At 35.9% G+C, this 21,291-nt stretch overlaps 1 non-coding gene across 1 annotated transcript; it reads left to right on the top strand.

Annotated features, from left to right (window-relative positions):
• Positions 1 to 17,324: 17,324 nt before the first annotated feature.
• Positions 17,325 to 17,436, top strand: LOC115303107. The gene has a single exon (XR_003913823.1). It is a non-coding gene; the product is annotated as a U6 spliceosomal RNA (small nuclear RNA).
• The last annotated feature ends 3,855 nt before the right edge of the window (positions 17,437 to 21,291 follow it).

Raw genomic sequence — 21,291 nt, 5'->3', positions numbered from 1 at the left:
GCACATGGAAAGTTTTGTAATCATTTCCATATCTGCCAATATCTTCAATTTCTCAACAGAAGTGCTAAAATCTATGGTTCTATATTTTAAAAACTGGTATTTACTGTCTTCTACTTATTAGACAATTTACATATGTTAAAATATACTACCTATGATATTAAAATTTAACACCTAAAACAGCACAAATCTACAATTCACTAAAGTAGGCAATATCATATCCCAATTTTATAGGTGAAAAACAGACATAGAAAATGTAATTCCTAATAAGTATCAGAGTTGAATTCTAAATCCAAATTTGAATTCAAATCCAAATAAACAGTATTCTCCATGTCTCACTGTCTTCCCTGACTGTGGTATAATGAACATGGCTTTTGAAAGCTTGTGCTTTGGCATAAATAGGAAAACAAATATGAAATTTGTTTTAATTATGTTAAAATGCCTAAAGGAAAATGTGTGTTTACTTGTGTAATAAGACTGCAGGTTACCTAAAATGTCATTTCTTTACTTCTGGTTGAAATTACATAAAATCATATGATAACGAGAATTATCTAATGCTTATTAAATCCTCTTCTCCCCATTACAGGTCTTTGAGGAATAAAAAGAGAATACTACAAAATATTGGATCAACTGGACAAAACCTGAGACTTTCCTGATATACACTGGGTGTCAGTAGGGTAGACTAGATGATCATGGAGAGACTTAGGATGCTGGCTATAAATTTCCAAATTGTATGATATACATTGTTGCTCCCATATTTGCAACTCCTTTGTTCTTGCCAATTGAATATATACATATCATCACATTTGCTCTCCTGATGTTTTGTTTACACGGCACCAACTCTGCAGTTATTTGGAAACCCCAGGTGATTGAATGAAGTTTTCCCTTTGTATTTGAAGGTTTGACATCAATTAATGCAACAAGAAAGTCATTAATTTAATTAATAATCACTGAATATTCTCCCTTGCCCTGCCACTTCTAAAATTATCCTCAATTACAGAGATGCTTTCATTTATTCATTTAGCTGTATTCATTGAGTACCTACTGTATTCTCAGCACCATGCTGGGCTGGGATTACAAAGATGAATATGACAAAGGCTTTGCTCTTAAAGAGCTCAAGATATTATGAGTAAAAATATCATCACATTTGTTTCAGGGGTTTTTTCCCTTTAACTGGGCCCAGCACACTGTTTCTGGCAATTTGCTTTACCAATTTCCTAATGAAACTAAGCTTTTCATTATTTTATTAAGACATTTATGCTTGTATTATCTAAATGGCACCTTGTTTTCAAAATACTTAAGAATATTAATTAGCTTGTTTTTCAGCACAAAAGATAAAATCATGTTTTAAAAATGTAATTACCTTTTATCAGTTGTAGTAATAAGATTTATTTTACACATTTGTCTTACAACAGTATACAAACAAATGCTAGACACAAACTATGTGTGATTTTTTTTTTTTAGCCGATATAAATATTTTTAGGATCTCAGTATTTTGGAGAAGTGAGTTACTCACATCTAACACTTAAAAGTATAGACTACTTTTCACCTGCCAGAGACACCTGAAAGAGAACAGCCAATTTCCTGGAGCACAATTAATATGAAATAAAAACCTTAGAGACTTTCCTTTTTCTCTCTTTAAATTTTTATTAATTAATTATTCTTAGTTTGCTTTTGGGAATTGGAAATGCTTTCAGTGTTTTCCAAAGCAGAAAAATTTACTCAGTTAATCCATAAATGCCCTCTTGTGACAGTCTCCAAAAATGCAACTGCATTTCCCCCTATTTGTTTTGCTTTGTTTCTCCTAAAATAAGTTACTATGTCCAAACTGTAACAGATTCAATAAAAAATCATCAGTGTTATATTTTATCTGATAAAAATAACATCTCTTTTTTAAAAAGCTCTGTGATGTTTTGAAGTTTAGGCAGAGAATCTTGTGACAATACTATTTCCCTGAGTAGGATAATTATTGGAAAGACCTAAGACAGATTGTAATTTTACCTTTACCTTATTCCACTTGGGTGTGCATGATGAGGGAATTCTAGATGTTGTGAAGAGAACCTTTTTTAAGAAATTCTAGGTTCACAGCACATTTCTCCATGTGATAGCTAAAAGAAAATAAATACATTGAATTAGTTTGAACCATTCTTTCATAAATTACTGGTGATTTTAACCAATTATCTCATTTATTTATATTTATTGGTCTTGTTGAAATGTCACAATCCACATTTTAAAATAAATGCAATTAAATGACATGCAGAGAGATAAAAGTAAGTGCATCACTAATGACCAGCAGGCCAACATGCAACCCTGACATATACTTGGACAGCCACTGGCTTTATGTACACCTGTATTTAAAAGTCAGACGTCGGCAAAAGCTTTTCAAAGAGCAAGTCACATGTATTTCTTAAAATTTATTTCTAAAACTTTGTTTTAGGCTAAGAATACCAAACTTTATTCTGGTTTCAAAACACAGAAAGAATGTTGAAAAGTGTTTTCTTTCCAAGATTCAGCCTACAGCTTTCAATAAAGATATAATCATGAAATTTAAGACAGTATACGTAGAACTTTGAAATGAGCCAGACTTGTGTTTGAACAAGCTACTTGATTTTTTAAAAAACATATCAGTTTCTTCTTCTGAAAAATGGGAATAGTAATAACCTACCTCATGGGATTTTAGTGAGAGTGGCATGAGATCAGGTATCTACACATTTCCTTGCCCTTAATAAAGGCTTAAAAATTATAGCCACTACGAGTGGGGGGAAAGGCTTAAATTTGTGGTGTGAACTCAAAGGAAAACACAATTTAACTTTATTTTGTGGCTAATATGGCCACATATAAATAACTGCCAATTTCTTATCCTTCAAATTTAAAAATAATGTAATTATGCAGTTGACTCTTGAACAACACAGTTTGAACTGCAAGGGTCCACTTACATGCAGATTTTTTAGTAACTGTAATAGAGTACTATAAATGTATTCTCTCTTCTGTAGGATTTTCTCAGTAACATTTTCTTTTCTCTTGCTTATTTTATTGTAAGAAGAGTCTATAATACATAGAATGTATAAAATATGTGTTAATCAATTGTTTATTTTATCAGAAAAACTTCTGGTCAACAGTAGACTATTAGTAGTCAAAAATTATACATAGATTTTCTACTGTTCAGGGGGCCGGCACCCCATCCAACATGCTGTTCAAGGGTAAACTGTATATGACATACTTAAGGTTCATAGCAGATGAGGATGATAAAACTTTTAATAATGTGAGTCATGTTGGCTTTCACTGTTATCTTAAATGATTTGTTTGCATTAAGTTCTCTTGATGGTAAAACCCAGTAAGTAGCCAAGATCCATAGTTTTTTCCTAAAGCTGATATAGTCTTGAACTTGAAAGTCTTACCATCACCAACTGCGGGGAGGGGGAAGGCACATAGAGGATTTAAGTCTGTGATCTATGATGAAATTCAGAAGCATCCTGGACAAAGGAATATCAGAGGAGAAAGGAGGAAACAAGGATGCTATATTTCTCACTTCCAGGAGAGAGACTTTTGGAACAATAGAACATGGAATTCTGCACCATTTTGGAAACAGACAACATGTTTTGCACAGCTACCAACGCAATGTGATTTTCTATTTGGGGATCCCTTGCAAATAATCATGTACTTTAACTTCACAATCATGTGTGAATTTCAAACCAAAGTGCAGGATGATGTGAGAAAATAACTGTCACTTATATTTGAAAAGGTTCTCCATCCCAAGAGCAGCCTTTGGCATCCTCATTTTCCTCACGTCCCCTACACATGCACAGCCAACCTTGAAAATTTTACTTCTTAAATATATGTTGCATCTTCCCACTCCTCTCCACCTTTACCACACCCCTTTAGTTGAAGATACCATCATCTTTCATTTGGGTTACTACAAAAGACTTAAAATCATTACTCCTGAATCCATCCTGCTCCCCCATTAACACCCCTGGACCCCCATCACCCAAACACAGACTCTGAATTCTGTCTCCAAATAACACAATCAGGGTGATTGTTTGCAAACACAAATATGATGAACACATTAGTTTGGAACTTTTGACCATTTTCTATGACTCTTAGGATAAAGTGTCCATTCCTAATGTTGCCTAAAGCCTCTGCTTGACCTTCCTTGTCTACATTTTCAATCTTGTGTCTAATCATTCTTCTCAGCAAATTCTGGAACATATTGGCCTTTGTCTAGTCCAACAAATACATTAAATGCTTTCCTATTTAAGGTTTCTCCTGCATATTTTTTTCTTCTATCACCGTTTGCCTAACTCCTGTCTACTCATCTTCTGATCCCAACTCAAGTATCACTTCCACAGAGAAATTTTGCTACCCCTAGGACAAGTGAAACATATGTATTATAAACCAACACATTCCTAGAGCGCCTGACTGGCTCAGTCTGTGTACCCTCCACATTGGGCATAGAGGCTTCTTGAAAAAATAAATACAAATAAACCAACACACTCCAGTCTTTCTTCATTTCCTCCAAACAAATTACCACAGTTTATACTTAAATGACTATTTGATGGTGCATTCATTAGGGTGGGCTATTGGCCTCATTAGACTTTAGACTCCAAAAGACTCTGTCTCTTTGCTCCCTGCTGTAATTCCAGGGCCTGTAACAGTACTTGGCACATGGTTGGTACTCAATAATTATTTTTGGAATACATTTAACTGCTTGTTTTACTCTCTACTAGACAAGTCATTCTGTGTTTCTTCTTTCTTCATGACAGATAGGTATCCTTTGCAATGTTTTCAGTCTTTTCTTTCTCTTCCTAATTCCAAACTGACCAGTTACACTTGCCACACAACTAAACTGCCTCAATCCATTGGTGCCACCTATTGGCTCTTCTGTGCCTCATGCCTTCTCTCTCTCATACCAGTTCCTTCCTCCTTTGAAGAGTAACAGGCCCCTAATGCATTTTCCTCATCATCCCCCATCCCTCTCCAATTTTAAACACATAACTAAATTTCCCTTCTGTCAATCTCCTTCTCACATGTACATACCCATCATCTTTACCTATTTCAACTTCATTCATTCATTCAGAACCATTTCAGTGCTTCCCCCTCAGCCCCTCCTCTTCATTTCCTCCTTCCTCCTTCTTCCTCTCCCATTTTCCCTCTCCCTCTGCCTACTTCTCTTCCTGTCTCTCACCTTCTTCCTCTTCCTTCTTCATTTTAATATTATATATGTAGAAAAGCATGCTTAAAGTTCCAGAAACCTACTTTCCAAATTTACTTGCAATTATTTGTGAGATAGAATTTTCCAAAAGACCTGTGGCTTACAAAACCAAGGTGGTATAGATTTGACAAAGCACCTTGACAAAGCCCAAAATTCTAGAATTTTTTTTTTGTAATGCTGCGTCTGCATCTGTTTTAGGAATAAACTTAGAAAATAACTTCAACAAACTTAAATAATCTCAATTATTCTGTTATTAAGTAATAATTGACTTGTACATATATGATATATTCAGTAAAATTATTTCTTGTGGGTTTAATAACAGGAAAATAAAATGAACATGGACTTTTTTGTTTTGCAAGCCATGGAAAATGTTTGCTTTATATTTTTCATGTAGATTTATTTACTTCCTCACCCAACCATACTGTACTTAACATTGCAAGCTTATGATTCTAGTGTTTTTAATTAGCTATATCTGGAAATAATCTAAACAAGCAGAAAACTTTGAATACTGAGTAGAACTTAAATTATTATAATCTTGATGAAATAATTTAATCTTTCTGGAATTACTTTTGAAACTCAGTAAGCTTGATACTCAATTGAATGGAATCTTTCCTATGTAAGTAGATATTTTATAAGCACATTGAGGAATACTGAAAATAAAATATGTATAAAAGACTTCTTAAATGTGAGGGTTAACTCTATGAAAATTATTTGGTATGAGTACTGATTACTTGACTGTTCTAGAATGAGACATTATGATATTCTGTATTTCTTCATATCTAAAATTACAGTCATCTGGACACTATATAAATTTTATGTAGGCTGGGGGCTCCTGGCTGGCTCAGTAATTAGCTTATACAACTCTTGATCTTGGTGTCATGAGTTAAAGCCCCATTTGGGTGTAGAGCCTACTTTAAAAAAATTTACAGGGCACCCAGGTGGGTTAGTCAGTTAAACGTCTGACTCTTGATTTCAGCTCGGGTTATGATCTCCTGGTTCATGAGTTTAAGCCCCACATTGGGCTCTGTGCTGACAGCATGGAGTCTGCTTGGGATTCTTTCTCTCTGGCCCTCCCCTGTTCTCTCTCTCTCTCTCTCTCTCTCTCTCTCTCTCTCCCTTTTCTCTCCCTCTCTCTCTCAAAAATAAAATAAACACTTCAAAAAATTAAAACAAATTTACATAAGTTCACAATTCACTAAAGCAATTGTGGCTAAAATTATGTATACCTTGAGTGTGTGAAAACCAAGAAAGGGAATTATATTTTGTCTAAATTTACCTTATGAAGTTAGTTATTTCTCTAAATTTAATAAATACTTTAACACAAGGTATAATATCATCTTTGTAAGTAAGCACAAACTCACCCATCATAGGATTTCCATTCCAGTCATCACTTAGTGAGCAATGACTTAGGAGTCTCAAGAAGACACAGATGAAGAAGACAAAATTCCCACCTTCGTGGAGCATGAGTGAGTTGAGCAGGAAAATAGAACACCTATTTTCAAACAAACAGGAAAAGAAAAAAAAAGTTGGTCATTTACAAATTTTAATCTTGCACAAATCAAAGAACCCACCTTGCAAGAGCCTACATTGAACTCTTTAGTGAGGCCATGCACTGGCATTCCTTGTGTGCCAAATCTGAAATAATTATTTATTGCTTTGAGTAGTATTATTATATTCTTTTAAAAGTTTTTCACCATGAATGTTAAATAACGTGGGATTCATTAAAATGTGTATTATTCTTACTGACTAATAAATGAGAAATTATTATCATGGTAAAAATTCTGCAAATAGCATTTGTATATGAAAGATGGAAAGGTCTAGTTCTGATGTGAATGTGTTAGTATATACTGTTTGTTTATGAAATATTCTTTGATTTTATCAAAATAGAGTATAATTTATAGGATATAGATTTTTATCAAACTGTTTTTTTAATATATGCCCAAAGTTTATTTTCTATAGAAAGATCCAAATTTGTAAAAAAATTTCAAATTTGCTAATATGTACTTTTCTTTAGTACATTTTTCCCCCTACAGAGGTCTTTGTTTTTGAGGAAAACTTCTTTACCTGTATTCAAGAGGAAAAAGCAAAACAAAGAAACAAAAGAAAACCCAGTTGGATTGGCTAGAACGTAGATTTCCATAAGTAAAAAGTCACATCTTCAGATGTGATTATGGCTTCATATTGCACTGCTAGGAAGCTGGGCTTCTTATCAATTTGACGAAAAGTTAAAAAGGAGACAAAACTCAAGAAAACGTATGGTGTACATTTGAATAATCTTTTCTATCACCAACATGTTCTTTTTAGGTCAATTTGAAATAGATAACTACTACCCAGTGCTGTAATATTTCTAAATAAAGCTTTTTTATACACTAATTATAGCATATAAGTATGGATCACATGTGCTGTACTATGCTCTCCTATATCATATGGCTTAAGCCTAGAAAACAGTATCCCAGGACTAGATTTTTTCGTGTACCCTAATCAAGGGAATGCTTAGAAATAAGCTAGTGATCAGCAATTGTTTTGGTATTAGTTAATGGGAAATATATAAAATAATATTACACATATCTTCTAAAACACTAGAGCACCTATTTTATATCTTCCTCACTTACTTAGGAAATATTCTATATGTGGCAGATGATAAAGAAGAAAACCTGAAAACAAAAATCTGAATTTTCTCAAAAAATAACACAGCCCAAATCACATCATTATCCTTATACTGATGTATTTCTGTCTCTATCTCCCTCACACATTAGACCAAATGCTTTTTTCTGTATTCAACTCTTTAAAGTTTATTATTTGTATCATATTACATATTTCGTGTCAAATGAATAATGACAGTAACAAATTATATCTCAGTTTAAACTATAGTTTGATAACTATTAAAATAAGATTCTTATTTTACAACTATTTTAATATAATTTTATGGTAAAGGATCTGAGAGGTCATTTAATTCTGTCCTTCCTTTTCTACCTCTTAGAAAGTTTACATTGAATTCAACTGGACTGAAACGTTACTTCATAAAAAAGGAACTCCAAAACCAAGCCTGATGAGCTACTGCTAAATTTTAAATCCTTACTTTTATCACTTTTATAATCAAAATGCTCCACTAGTAAGATTTAAATACCATAAATTTAGTGAGTATGTGACTAGAGGCGTGGTATGAATGCAAGGATATTGATATGTTTTATGTTCATTCATTTATTCAACAGGTATTTATGAAGTATTTATTATTCGACAAGTGTAATTTAAAAAATATTTCAATGTTGGTTTTTTACGTTTTTACCATATTCCACTTTATAGTTCTTAAATAAACACTCAAACAGTTCAAAAATATCTATTTTTAACTTGATATGTATTGATTAGGTTTCATATGAATTTCAAAATTGTGATAATAATAAGTATTATTTATAAAATTATTTTTATAATGCTGTGGGTAAGCAGTTATGAAGCACCGTAATAATTTAATATTATCAGAGTTGAACTCCTTAGACTCAAATATGTTAACAAATATATACATAAAGCTGACCTCGAATGTAATTGGCCTTCATGATTGTCATTCTTGATTCCGCATACCCCTGTACGGAAATCGGGCAAACACAACTGATGGTATCAGTGGAGAAAAGACTTAACCTGATTACAGGGCATAATATATCTAAACATAATAAATCATCTTGGGGTGAGGAATTTTTATCATATCTTTTATTCATTGTCATGTAGGTACAACAATAGTTTTCTTTACTCTTGAGGGTAAATGCAGATTTTGGAAATCATCATGAGAAAATAAGAGGTTTCATTAGGGTAATATTAGATATAAAACATGGAGTTTTATTTATCAAGAGAAAATAAAAATATATTAAATAGCATAAAAATATATGCACGAATATCTATACATATATAAATTTATATGTGTATATTTTCCAGTTTACAATTTTGTGTTCTATCCTCACATTAATTAATGCATTAATTAATAGGGAATGAGTAACAATAAGCTGTTAAAATAAAAAAGATTTAAAATTTGAGGTGTTATTTACCACAAGATAATTTTTTATTTAACTAAAGTCCTAGTAACATGTATCATATTATTATAGTACGTCTAATCATTGAGTCTTATTATGAAGCTACCCATCATTTAGTGCACTTAAAGCATAAATATGGTGCCATTTAACTGCTGACAAGCCAGTTTTATTGATAGAAATAGCTCGAATTGAAAGAAGGATTTTGAGAAGTTTACAGCTTATTTTTTCAAGCACCACAAACTAATAAGTAAAAACATATGAATTAGATAAAATACTTCATTAAGTTACTTTTATTGGGTGAGTCAATGTGATATGATTACATTTCAGAGACATTTAATTCCCTATCATATAAAATCACATTGATGTTTGGTTATATTTTCTCTTCTGGTGATGTAGCCATTCAAAGTATTTTACCCATATCAAAGCAGAGACATTATGAAGTTAAAACTAAAGTCATTTTCATCAAAGCTAATCATAAATTTTATTTTCTTAAGTGTTTCCCAGAGTAATCGCATTGCAGGTCTGTAAAGAAGACTCTTAAAAGTACTCTTGGGTCTTGGGTTCTAATTAGAAAGAATCCCATCCAACTTGGGAGCACTGCAGTGAATATAGGGAGGAGAGCAAAAAAAAAAAAAAAAACACCCACATTTGGTTCACGAAGCTCTGGATGAACCCATTGAATGCCAATACGTTAGCAAGGTATTTCTTAACGTTGAAAGTATAATTGGCCATTGATTTACTTGGATGGCCGGCTCTGCAGTGCTTGGCACGCCTTTGTATAGCTTATGTAAATGTATCAACGCTTCCTTTGAAATGACATAAAATTTGAATCGCTACATAAACTGGTAAATGACAGTTGCTCACTATCCTATCCATGCATCCCTTCTTACTGGTTAAAGAAGGAAGGTAAACATCACAGATACAAAAATGTTTGTTGTTAAGAATGTGTGTTTACAGGTGTGGAATACCCTAAGGATGGGTAGAACTGATATCCTGCTGCAGGTGCAGACTTAATAAACAGGAACTTGTCTTTCCCCTAATCACTTCTCTCCTTTATCATGCTTTCGGATTATCTCAATTCACATTAAGTATCACTTGTGCATAAAGCATATACAGTGTACTATATTTATTTAGATATACATGTGACTAGATTTTCTGTGAATAAAACCCAAAATGCATTCACATGAGAAAATGGAGTGGTTTAATTTAAATATTTTAGGAGTGCTAGAATACTAATAAACATCTGGAAGAAGAGATAAAACTAGATAAATGTTTAGTCTTGTTATGAGTAACACACTAGCATACGATTAGGTTTATAATGGTTGTAATTTAACAAAACTGTTGTATGAAATATTTTGTTTAGCATTCATTAAAAACTGTTAATGCACTTGTGTCTTCCATGGACTAAATCTTTTGCAGCAGACGCACGTTATTAGTATAATACAAATATGCTAAAAAGCAAACAGTTTGGTGTTAAAATGTTTTAAGTAGGATTGTGAAGAGGAATTTTACACCAATCTTTATTTTTTTTATTTTTACAAGGAAAATTTTACCACAAATTCCATATTTTAATGATATTATACCAACTCTATTTTTTAAACTCATTTTGTCACTGTTTTGTAACAGAAACACTGTAAATATTATAGATGTGGTAAACTATTATACTTGTTTTCTTATAAATGAAATGATCTGTGCCAACACTGACAAAATGAATTAATGTGTTACTAAGGCAACAGCCACATTACATGCTTTCTCTTTCACAGTAGGCAGCAGAGCATATGGTTTTCTCTTAATGGAACGCTAGCTTCTCATTAACATACCAGTAGCAGTGTCAGAACTTACAAACCAGCATAACAGGGAGATGGAAAAACTTATAAATTAGACCCTTTCAGTACTATTGAGAAGGAAATGACTGATGTTCTAAGGTACAATATTTAGCTAATACTGTGCCCTTTTCTGCACCTTCTCTCCATAAAAAACTTTTTTTCTTATAATAAATATAAATATAAATATTGAAGTGCAAGTAATTTTTACTTTGCTTCTAAAAGTGATTGGCACTCAGATTTTGATAACTCTTCTCAAAAATATTTCATTGCCTTTTTGCTCACAGTATGTTTTCAACAGCGGTATTTTCACCATCCTGTTTCAATACAGTAGAACAGTTGTTGAAATGTAAAGCTAATTTTCACGTCCTCCTAAAGAGGAAATCCATCAGGTAAACAAAAAACTAAGAGTGAGAAGGAAACCTTTCCTGGAGGCAAAAGACGACCGTTCCAAGAACAGAAGTGGAGCCGCCAAGAGGTTATGCTTGGTAGTGAAGGAAGAAAAGAACGATTTTATTTACCCCCATTGCACTGTTGTTTAAACCACATTTAGCTGTCTCGCACTAATTATGGTGATTTGAATTTTTCATCCATTTTTTTCTTTATTTTGAGATCCTTTTCACTGAGAATTCAGCTGTATTTGTAGAAGGAACACATCAATGTCAAGTCTTGAGACACATTTTAAAATTTAAACCTATACATATGGCATAGAGAGTACACTTACATATGGATAATCATGACACGACCTCATATTGCAGGAATTCCATAATATGAAGTTGGTTTTAACATTTATATTTTTTGAATTTCAAAATATTTACCTATCCTTAGATGTTGAGTGCTATCGGAAAGTGCAATATAAACTCCTGCAAAAGCAACCCGTGTATTCCGTGTCACCGCAGAGTAATTGCCAGGAAGAAAGTGGATGTATTAATCCTCTGATAACCAAACCTCTGGGGAGATAACTAAGTGGACTGATGATTCTTTCCAAAGATTTTAATGTCTACACTAGTTCAATTCACTGAGTGGAAAATTTTTCTCCTAAGAGTCTACCCATTTAGTAGCCTTTTTCTGCAATATTGTTGGAATGAATTTCTTAAATCTGCAGATCATGATGAATGAGAAGAATCTCTTTTAAAAGAATAAGTCAGGAATATATTGATAGTATCAATACTTTTAAAATCTAATCCATAAAGATATAAATAACTTTATAACCATTATGATTCTGAATAAACACATTGTTATATTTCTAATCATATACTGATATATGTAGCTTTACTTAATTACATTTTTTCTCTTTGGTGGAATTCAAAATTTTACTAAACTTCGATAATTACCCAAAGTTAGAATATTTGTGACTTAGCTTTTTTCTACAAATGCCTGAAGAATGGCCCAAAGGGCTGGGAATCAATAGCATAATTGCTGTAATAAACAGGTATCCAAGTAATGTTGTTCCCAGAGATCATCTGCCTGGTCTTCCAAAGTGAATCCAGTGTTTAACATTTCCGAACTTATTTGTTTTCCTTTTGCAAAAAGGATACAAAGTGCATTCGCAGAAAGGCTTTTCTTTTCCTCAGCCACCACAAGACATGACAATATGTTTATTTCAGAATCATCTTTTTCGCTCTGCCTCAAAATTTGCCATTACCCTCGATGTAGTTCCAAATGCTTTGGAAACTAAGTTAATAACTATTATTGATTCAGGCCCAATGCTATTAATGCAAACTATTAATTTAAGGGTGTTTACATACTTTGTGAGTAGTAAGCAGCCAGATAACTATGGCCCATGCTGCAGATTTAATCTTTGTGTCAGTGGATCCAGATTTTTCCATTTGGTAAGCAAACTATTATTTTCCACTTTACCAGAATCCAAGAGAGCCCCAGGGGATAACTGGCAGCTTGGCGTGTCCCTCTCTGAAGTATAGATCATTTCTCTATAACCCCAACCAAGGTGTGTGAAAAGTTGCTACTTCTCCGCGTGTTTTTCAACACCATGGGATCAGGAACATCTCTGCTCACAGGTGTTAAAAGAAGCTTCCACCTCATGTCTAGCATTAAAACTTAAACTGATGGTTGTTATTCAGCTGAAGACAGTATCAGTGTAAAGTGTCACCGATCTGGTCACTATCTCTGGGAGGCTGCCAGAGCTCTTACGTTGGTTTCATGGTGTCGTCTGTGAAGGAAGCCAATTAAGATCACAAGATAGTGGCTGGTAATAATAAACTTCTAATGATGTTCCTGACTGAAAAGAGGTAATTAAAATGTGTATATGGATGACCCCAGCTTCTGTCAGCTCAGTGTAGCTGTTACACTGACAATGTCCATGTTTTGTTTAGGGGAAAAAAAACAGAGTTAGTGTTGTCTAACAACAATAAAATAAGCAATTTAATAATAGAGAAAGGCTTGCCTTGGAAATGCACACCAGTTTCAATTTTGTTGCATCCTTGATAGAATTCAGTGGACTGCTATCTCTTGATTGGGTATTTTGTTGTTTTGGTGACTGTCTCTGTAACATCTCCTTCTCCCGCCTCCATCCTTCCTGTCTGCCCTTGACACCCCAGCTCCCCACCCCCACTCCCACAGGAGGTATTGGTGGTGGTATTGGACTGGGTCTTACCTTCTTCAGGTGCTTCTTGAAATCAAAGACCTTGTTTTGAAAAGAAAGACAATTAATTAGATAGCAAAGGAAGCCGGTCCTCTTATCACTCGATCTGGTCATGGACATAAGTGCTTCACACTTTTTCCACTGCCTAACCCTGCAGCGCAACTCTTTCCTGTACACCTGCTCTGCTCAGCTCAGCTCATCAATTTTCTGTGAGCCGGTTAAGTTCCTTTAAGCCTGTCCACTGAGAGGTGGTGATAGCTCTCTGAGAAAAAGAAGAGAAAGAGAAACAGAATGCTGCTCCAGGCCTTTATCTTGATCATACTGTTTGTTTTCCAATTGCTGTCTGTAATGAAACAAAGAGGATTTAATCGTGTTAAACAAAAGCCAGTTGGTACCCAGAGGAAACTCATTTAACTCTTCTCCAAGCCTTAGAGTTTCAGGTTTCTTGTCTTCCTCTTGGCGGATCCACCAGGCTGAGTTTCTTACCTGGGGCTTAAAATTGTGAGGTGTGAAACTCTTCTTTTGTTTTGACAGGTGCTCTTTGCTAAACATCAGCCTAGCCTTGGTGGTGATAATACACAGAAGGGGGAAAAACTTCAGAGACGCTAATGACTGCAGTTGCCCAACTTCTGCCTTAAACAGGTTTTATTAGATTCCCTCCTTGGAATTCTTTAGGATAAAGTGGGAAAACAAATTGGACTGATGGAAAGTGAGTTGTGCAAAGAGAATCACTTAAGGAGAAGACCCAGGGACCATCCCATTTTGGAATCCCAAGAAGAAAATTAAAGGCCTAAACTGCTCTTTCTTGATTGAGGAGTTAGCTGAAAGAACTGGTAGCATTAAAGTATTATCTGGTAGAAGGAATAGACTCAAGGTCAACTTGATGTTTGGCTAAGGTGTCTCCAGACATGATTCGCAACCTTAGAATGTAGCATAGTTGTCAGGTGGGTGGAAGACTCCGAGATGATTGTACCACCCTGATACCCAGAAAAAGGTCTCCCTGGGTGGAGAGAGAAGCCTCAAGGCCAGCCCTCTTCACCGACCCGAAACTACCCCAGTGTGCTCCTTTGCTGACCACTCCTTCGCGGTGATTCCTAGATGGATTCCAAGATTCTTCTCTGCATTGTTTAAAGCACTAGTTTCCTTTTTTTTTTTAAAGCACTAGTTTCCTATACTCAATTCTACCTGTTGTTGCATTTCTCTCTGTGCGTGCCAGTATCTCCTGAATCACTCTTTCCTTGACATAACCCTTGAACTTTCCCCTTCTGACACTGGGAGATCTGCTGTGCTGACCAGGCACGTTGGGGGAAGGACGAGCTGAGCCACGTTTCCAGATGGTGAATTAACATGGCAGTGTTGAGCTTTGTTATCAACCCAGAAAGTTCTACTGCTCCAAACTTAAGTGAAACAAACAAGCAAAAACCCTTCTCTTTTGGCTGTATGAAACCTCAGGGTTTTTTTTTTTCTCCATCTTCATTTAGACAGTGGTGAAGTGTTCACCAAAGGTTCATAGAAAATTATTAAAGAGGTGATAAGGATTAGTGGTTAAAGGTAGACCCAGACCATCCAGGGAAAATTTGGATAAAGCTATTAATGCTTCAGGTTTCTCAGTTTTAAGATGTAGATACTGTATGCAACAGCAACGAGATTATAAAGTTGGTATTAATTAATTTCCATAAATGCTTGGCAGCGTCCTCACGTGCTGGTTTGTGCTCAGTAATTATTAACCATTGTTACTGGCAACCCGAGGGTCTCCTGGGGCAGGCTGCAAATCCACTGAGCTTCAGCTTTTTCGGGTGCACTTCATCTTCCAAGCACCGGCCTCACTTGTTTCCAAGGCTTTGGTTGGAAGTCAGCTGCTTTTTTCAGGTAAAAGGGGATGCCTCCAGGAACCATTCTGTTTCTCAGCAGGCAAATCACCTTGATTTCTTCCCAAACACCCTATCCCTAAAATAACTAGTCGCACTGCTTAGCCTTTCCCACTTTTCAGTCAAGGTCTTAAAGAGGATAGAATTTTATATTTAACTTAAGTCTTTTTCTTGAGCAAGACCTAGCAGTAAGTGTACAAAGCAAGGAGACTGGTGCTGACCGTAGTTCCTGCTAGTTCCTGTGATTGCTTTTCATACCTAAATTTTTGATCTTAGGGAGAGGGCTAGTCTTGGATCCTGGATAGATTTTATACCAAAGTTTGGTTCTTTGATTATAGTTCCTTGCAGAGTTAACTATAAACTGATATTTTTGGAGAAGATAAGAATTATTTGTTAGGAGACATAGGCAGGTGAGAGGGCTTGAAGAATAGGCCAATAACTTGGGTCATTACCTTTTTCAGAAACCACAAAATGGTAGGCAAACTACAGATCTGGTTGATTCTGCAAATCAGATACCTGGAATTCAGCAAAAGGATGAAGAAAGAAAAAGTGGTAACCCCGACATCTTCCAGAACGCAATATACTCATCCTTTATAGAGGCATTATCATGATCCTAACAAAATACCCTGTATTTCCTTTAAAAATGACAGTTAACATAGGCCTCCTGGGTGGCTCAACTGAGTGACTGACTCTTGATATCAGCTCAGGTCATGATTTCATGGTTCATGGGATCAAGCCCCATGTAGGTGTCTGTGCTAACTGCACAGGGTCTGCTTGGGATTCTCTCTCTTCCTCTCTCTGTGTCCCTCCCCTGCTCACATGAGTTCTCTCTCTCTCCCTCTCTCTCTCTCAAGCAAAAGAAATAAACTTTAAAAAAAAGTTAACACATAAATAGCAAGGAGGACATGCAAACACCAGTTACCTCAGTGGAATAATTCAACTTGAGTAGGTCTGAAATTGAAATGGACATGAGGCAAGTATCTTTGATGCAGACTTCAAGTTCTTCCCCATTAAACTGCAAAAGACAAAACAAAACAAAACTCCAGTGTCATCTCTGTCAGTTGAAGCATCAAAACGAATATGTGTTTTACCAAATTCCCTTCTTTTTTTTTTTTTTAAGCTGGAGAGCATATGGATTCGTCTCTTGTACTCCTTTCAATGGAATCACGTTACCTTCCAGAGTTGGAGTTTTATGCTGATGTATAGGGCACCTTCTTATAACAATGATTCAAGCTAACTAGCTATTCACACAATAAGGACTAATAAGGAAAATGTTCTTTCTGTTCTCACCAAGTAAAAATTGTCTGACTCAAAAAGAGCAAGTCTTGTCTTTGGTTTTTCTCTTTTCAACCCTATGTATTCAAATACAGTAAGCTCGCCTTGCATTTGAATGTACAGAGGGCTGTCCAAGTTCACCTATGGCACACAAATTATTTTGTTAGGGTGCCATCTGCTGGTGTCAAACAACCAAAGACTTATTTCTCTGAAAGATTAATGGTAAGCTTCTAATAACACCAAGACTTTGAAGTTATTTGATTCAAATAACGTTTTGTCTTTTCTCATTTGTAATTACAGCATAGACTAATTTCAAATGGCTGCATGATGCATAAGTCTTCAACACTCCAATATAGTAATACTAAATGTCACTCTAGTTTAAAGTTAGGAAAACGGAGGCACCAGGCATCGCCTTGACTTACTGGTTCATGACCCCTTTGGATTCAAATTTCATTTCTTAGTTACCATGGCTTCCTTGGCTTAAAAAAAAAAAAGTTCTGTTCAATGTTCCCCCTTAGAAAAGCAATTTAAGGGCTCGCTTCGGCAGCACATACACTAAAATTGGAACGATACAGAGATTAGCATGGCCCCTGCGCAAGGATGACACGCAAATTCGTGAATCCATGAAGGTTTCCATATTTTAAAATAAAAGAAAGAAAGAAAAGCCATATATTGCTGTGCTTGTGATTACATCTATTTCAACACTTAATGTCTCTATTCACCAAATTTGTTCTGTATGCCATGATATAAAGTATGGGAACAATCTGTATAAAGTAAGCTTGTCACCCCAGTCCTAATTATTTCTATTCAATATCAGTGCAGTTCCCAAATATTTTTCTCAACCTCCTTTCTACTGGAGATGAGAAAAAACCCTACTCCCCCCACTTAAAAAAATCTTTACCACTTACTCTCTGTATGATCTTGAGTAAGTCACTTAACTTTCCTATACCTCTTCTTTATAAACTTCAGATAGTAATAGTAATTACCTGATAGGGTTATCTGTCAAGTTATTGTGAGTGTTAAAGAAAATCATACCTAAAAAGTTCTTAGAACAGTGCCTGTAACCTGTTAAACACACAAAACACAATAACAAAAGCTGCTTAATCAGAATTATTTAAGCATTTCAAAGAGTATGGGTTAATGTCAATTAGACAATCACTGTTTGAAAGTAACTTCTGGGATCCTTAACTTCCCCGCAATTGGGAGATATAAAGTGTGTATGTGTGGTTATATTTAAAAAAAATTTTTTTATGTCTTTATTTTATTTTGAGAGACAGAGACAGGGAGGGAGTGGGGGAGGGACTAAGAGAGGGGGAGACACAGAATCGGAAGCAGGCTCCTGGCTCAGAGCTGTCAGCACAGAGCCCCACGCGTGGCTCTAGCCCAGAGACTGTGAGATCATGACCTGAGCCAAAGTCAGACGCTTAACCTATGGAGCCACCCCGGTGCCCCTGTTGGTTATATTCTGGAGAAGAGGGAAAGAATAATTACCTTTTGTTCTCTCTCAGTGAGCACTTAACTGGCTTGAAATCTCAACTCCCTTAAATCCTATATAAAATCTTTCATGGTCTGACTTCCCCTTACTTTTCCATCCTCATTTCTCAAATTCTTTCACTTGCCTGCTTTCACTGTCCACACTTCTGTGCAAACTCTTGTCCGCTGTGCCTGGAGGCCCCCTTCTCCTCCCAAACTCTTCCATTACCTGGCTAAACCTTCTTATCTCTCAGCTCTGCCCTTAAGAAGTCTTAAGTCAAGGATCAGATAATCCTTTCACAGACTCTCATAAAACCCGGTACTCTTCTCCCCTAGCCCTATGCCATCACATCTGCACATGGCGGGGAGAGGTGGGACCTAGCACAGTCACCAGTACACTCCCAGCCTCCAGAGAGGAGCAGAAGCCCAGCGGGGGCTAGATACTTATTTCATAGGCCACAAGTGAGCATGCTCACCTGGGGGAACTGAAAGAGAAGGCATGAGCTAGTTCCTGTTTACAAGGTTGAATTATATCTTAGGTAGTGAACGCCCTTCTCCAGTAATTCCCATTAGGACACCACCACTGTCACTCCCATTCGTTAAATATCTTTTCATTCATATATTTGTACCTTTGTACAATTAAGTACGTATAAAAAATGAATGTGATTGAGGCTTTTTGTATGCATGTAGGAATTCATTTTTAAGACCTACATTGGCTAATCACAAGCATTGTGATTAACAACAGTTTCACTAAAAATTATTTTTGTATAACAGTTTTTTCAACAAATGTGTATTGAGTGCCTATTGTTTGCCAGGTACTCTTCTAGGCACCAAAGCAGACAGAAGTTCCTAACCTCATACCTGAGCTCTGTGTTTTTGCTTAAGTTGTTCTGCATCTGTCATGAGAAGAAGGGAAACCAGAAAGATAGTGCAGCACCTGGGGCCCGCAACAGGGTGAGCTGCCTCCAGAGGAAAATGGAAGGAGTCATTCCCTAGATTCTAGTTAGGTGATTGCATGGGGAAGCCTGCTTGAAGGCAGCAATAGCCTTTGGTAGAAGATTTAGCAGCATGCAGTGTGCCTTTAGGAGATGGATCCAAAGAGGCACCTGGGTGGTTTAGTGGATTAAGGGTCTGACTTCGGCTCAGGTCATGCATGATCTTGCAGTTCATGAGTCTGAGCCCCATATCGGGCTCTGTGCTGACAGCTCAGAGCCTGGTGCCTGCTTTGGATTCTGTGTATCCCTCTCTCTGCCCCTCCCCTGTGCTCTCTCACTGTCTCTCTCAAAAATAAATAAATATTAAAAAAAATAAAATAAAACAAATAAAAAGTCAATTCTAAGACCTCATTTATCCTTCCTTCCTTCTGCTGTTTTCTTCCACTTGGTGGAAGCCAAGTGAATCCAGACTGCAGGATGCCCAGGTTTAAAGCAGTGCACACAGCTTAGCCTCCTGGAGCCAGAGACACTAGCGTAAATCTGGAAGGACAAATGGAAAATATCCAGCAATAGCCCTCATCAAAAACTTTTTAATTATTATTATTTTTTGGTCTCTTCATCTTTTCTAAATGCAGAGTGTTCTTTCAAATAATTGGCAGATTGTGTGTGGCACCGTGGGTACCCCCTGTTGGATATGATGACTTATTTTTTATAAACCTATGCCTTTTAAACAAATATTAGTTTTCTGTATATTTCGAAGTTCTTTTTTTATCAAAAGGGGAGAGTTAAGTGATTTAACATGAACAAATAAACATGTTCTAGACTGTGACTCTGAGGATCACATCAGAAATTTTAAAAGGAAACAACACCAACAGGATTTGAAATTCTGTGACTATGGAAGAAATAGTGATGATGCCAATTTTGTGAATCCTTTCTGAGTTTTCCCTGGAGCTTCTGCAGAAGCAGGCATAGCTTTGTGCAGGAGCTCATGGCCTGAAAACTGGGCCACAGAAGTGACATGCGGGGTCCCACAGCACCTTTGAGGAGACCAAGATTTCTTCTAACAGTGTAAGTTAAATCTGAATATGTCTAAAATCCAAAGGCTCAAAATGCAAGAATGCTATATTAAACTTTGTTTCATTCCACTCATTTATCTGTCATTTGTTATATAATTTTTCTTGAAAATCTTATTGGAACTCTGCTGGTACTAAACACAAGATTTGTGCTTTCCTAGGAAGTGCTATTTTCAGTCAATTTTAAGTCACACTAGCTATATGGTTGGCACTTTTTCAGAACCATTTACTCAATGACTTCTTCCCGAGACCATACCCTTTGTACTTCCCTGTCCCCAGTAAATATTAGTTAATTAATCTAATATTTTGGTATTTAACACCAACTTTATTTTTCCATGTTGTTAAGTTACAAGCTTGTAAGACTTTCATCCAGGAATTAAAAATCAAATAGTACTGGGAACATTAATACTGAATTGCAGATCAGCACTGTAAAATTTTCACTGCATTGACATGTGCAGTTTTGAAATTGGGTGCTCCTGATACTCTTTGCAATAAGACTCTGACTCCTAAGAAAAATAAGAAAGCCAATGGGCCACTTGAGTGGCTCAGTTGGTTAGTGGCTAACTTCGGCTCAGGTCATAACTTGCAGTTTGTTGAGTTTGAGCCCTGCATTGGGTTCTCTGCTGTCTGCTCAGAGCCCTTTTCCCATCCTCTGTCTCCCTCTCTGACTGCCCCTCTCCCACTCGTGCATGCTCTCTCTCTCTCAAAAAGAAACATTCAAATATAATTGTTTACATAAGAAAGTCAAGAACTTAAACGAGTCTCCAAAACAACTCAACATAAGAATTTAGAATCTGTGGTGCACCCTCTCTCTGACAATTACACAATGCTTCTATGATTTTCAGGAGCTCTGGGTTCTACTCCTGGCGAGTGAGTCCATAATGAGTGAGTTTCTCTGAACCTCACCTTCACTTTTGCACAGTGAAGGGCTAGGCCAGATGTTTTGGTTCCCTTCCAGAGTCAAGCTTCTGTGGAATTACCTCTGAGATTTTTAGTATATTGTCCCTTTGTTTTTTT

The sequence above is a fragment of the Suricata suricatta genome, chromosome 9 (genome assembly GCF_006229205.1).
Source record: "Suricata suricatta isolate VVHF042 chromosome 9, meerkat_22Aug2017_6uvM2_HiC, whole genome shotgun sequence".
Classification (NCBI taxonomy): Eukaryota; Metazoa; Chordata; class Mammalia; order Carnivora; family Herpestidae; genus Suricata; species Suricata suricatta.
This window is presented reverse-complemented; position numbering and strand designations above follow the sequence as displayed.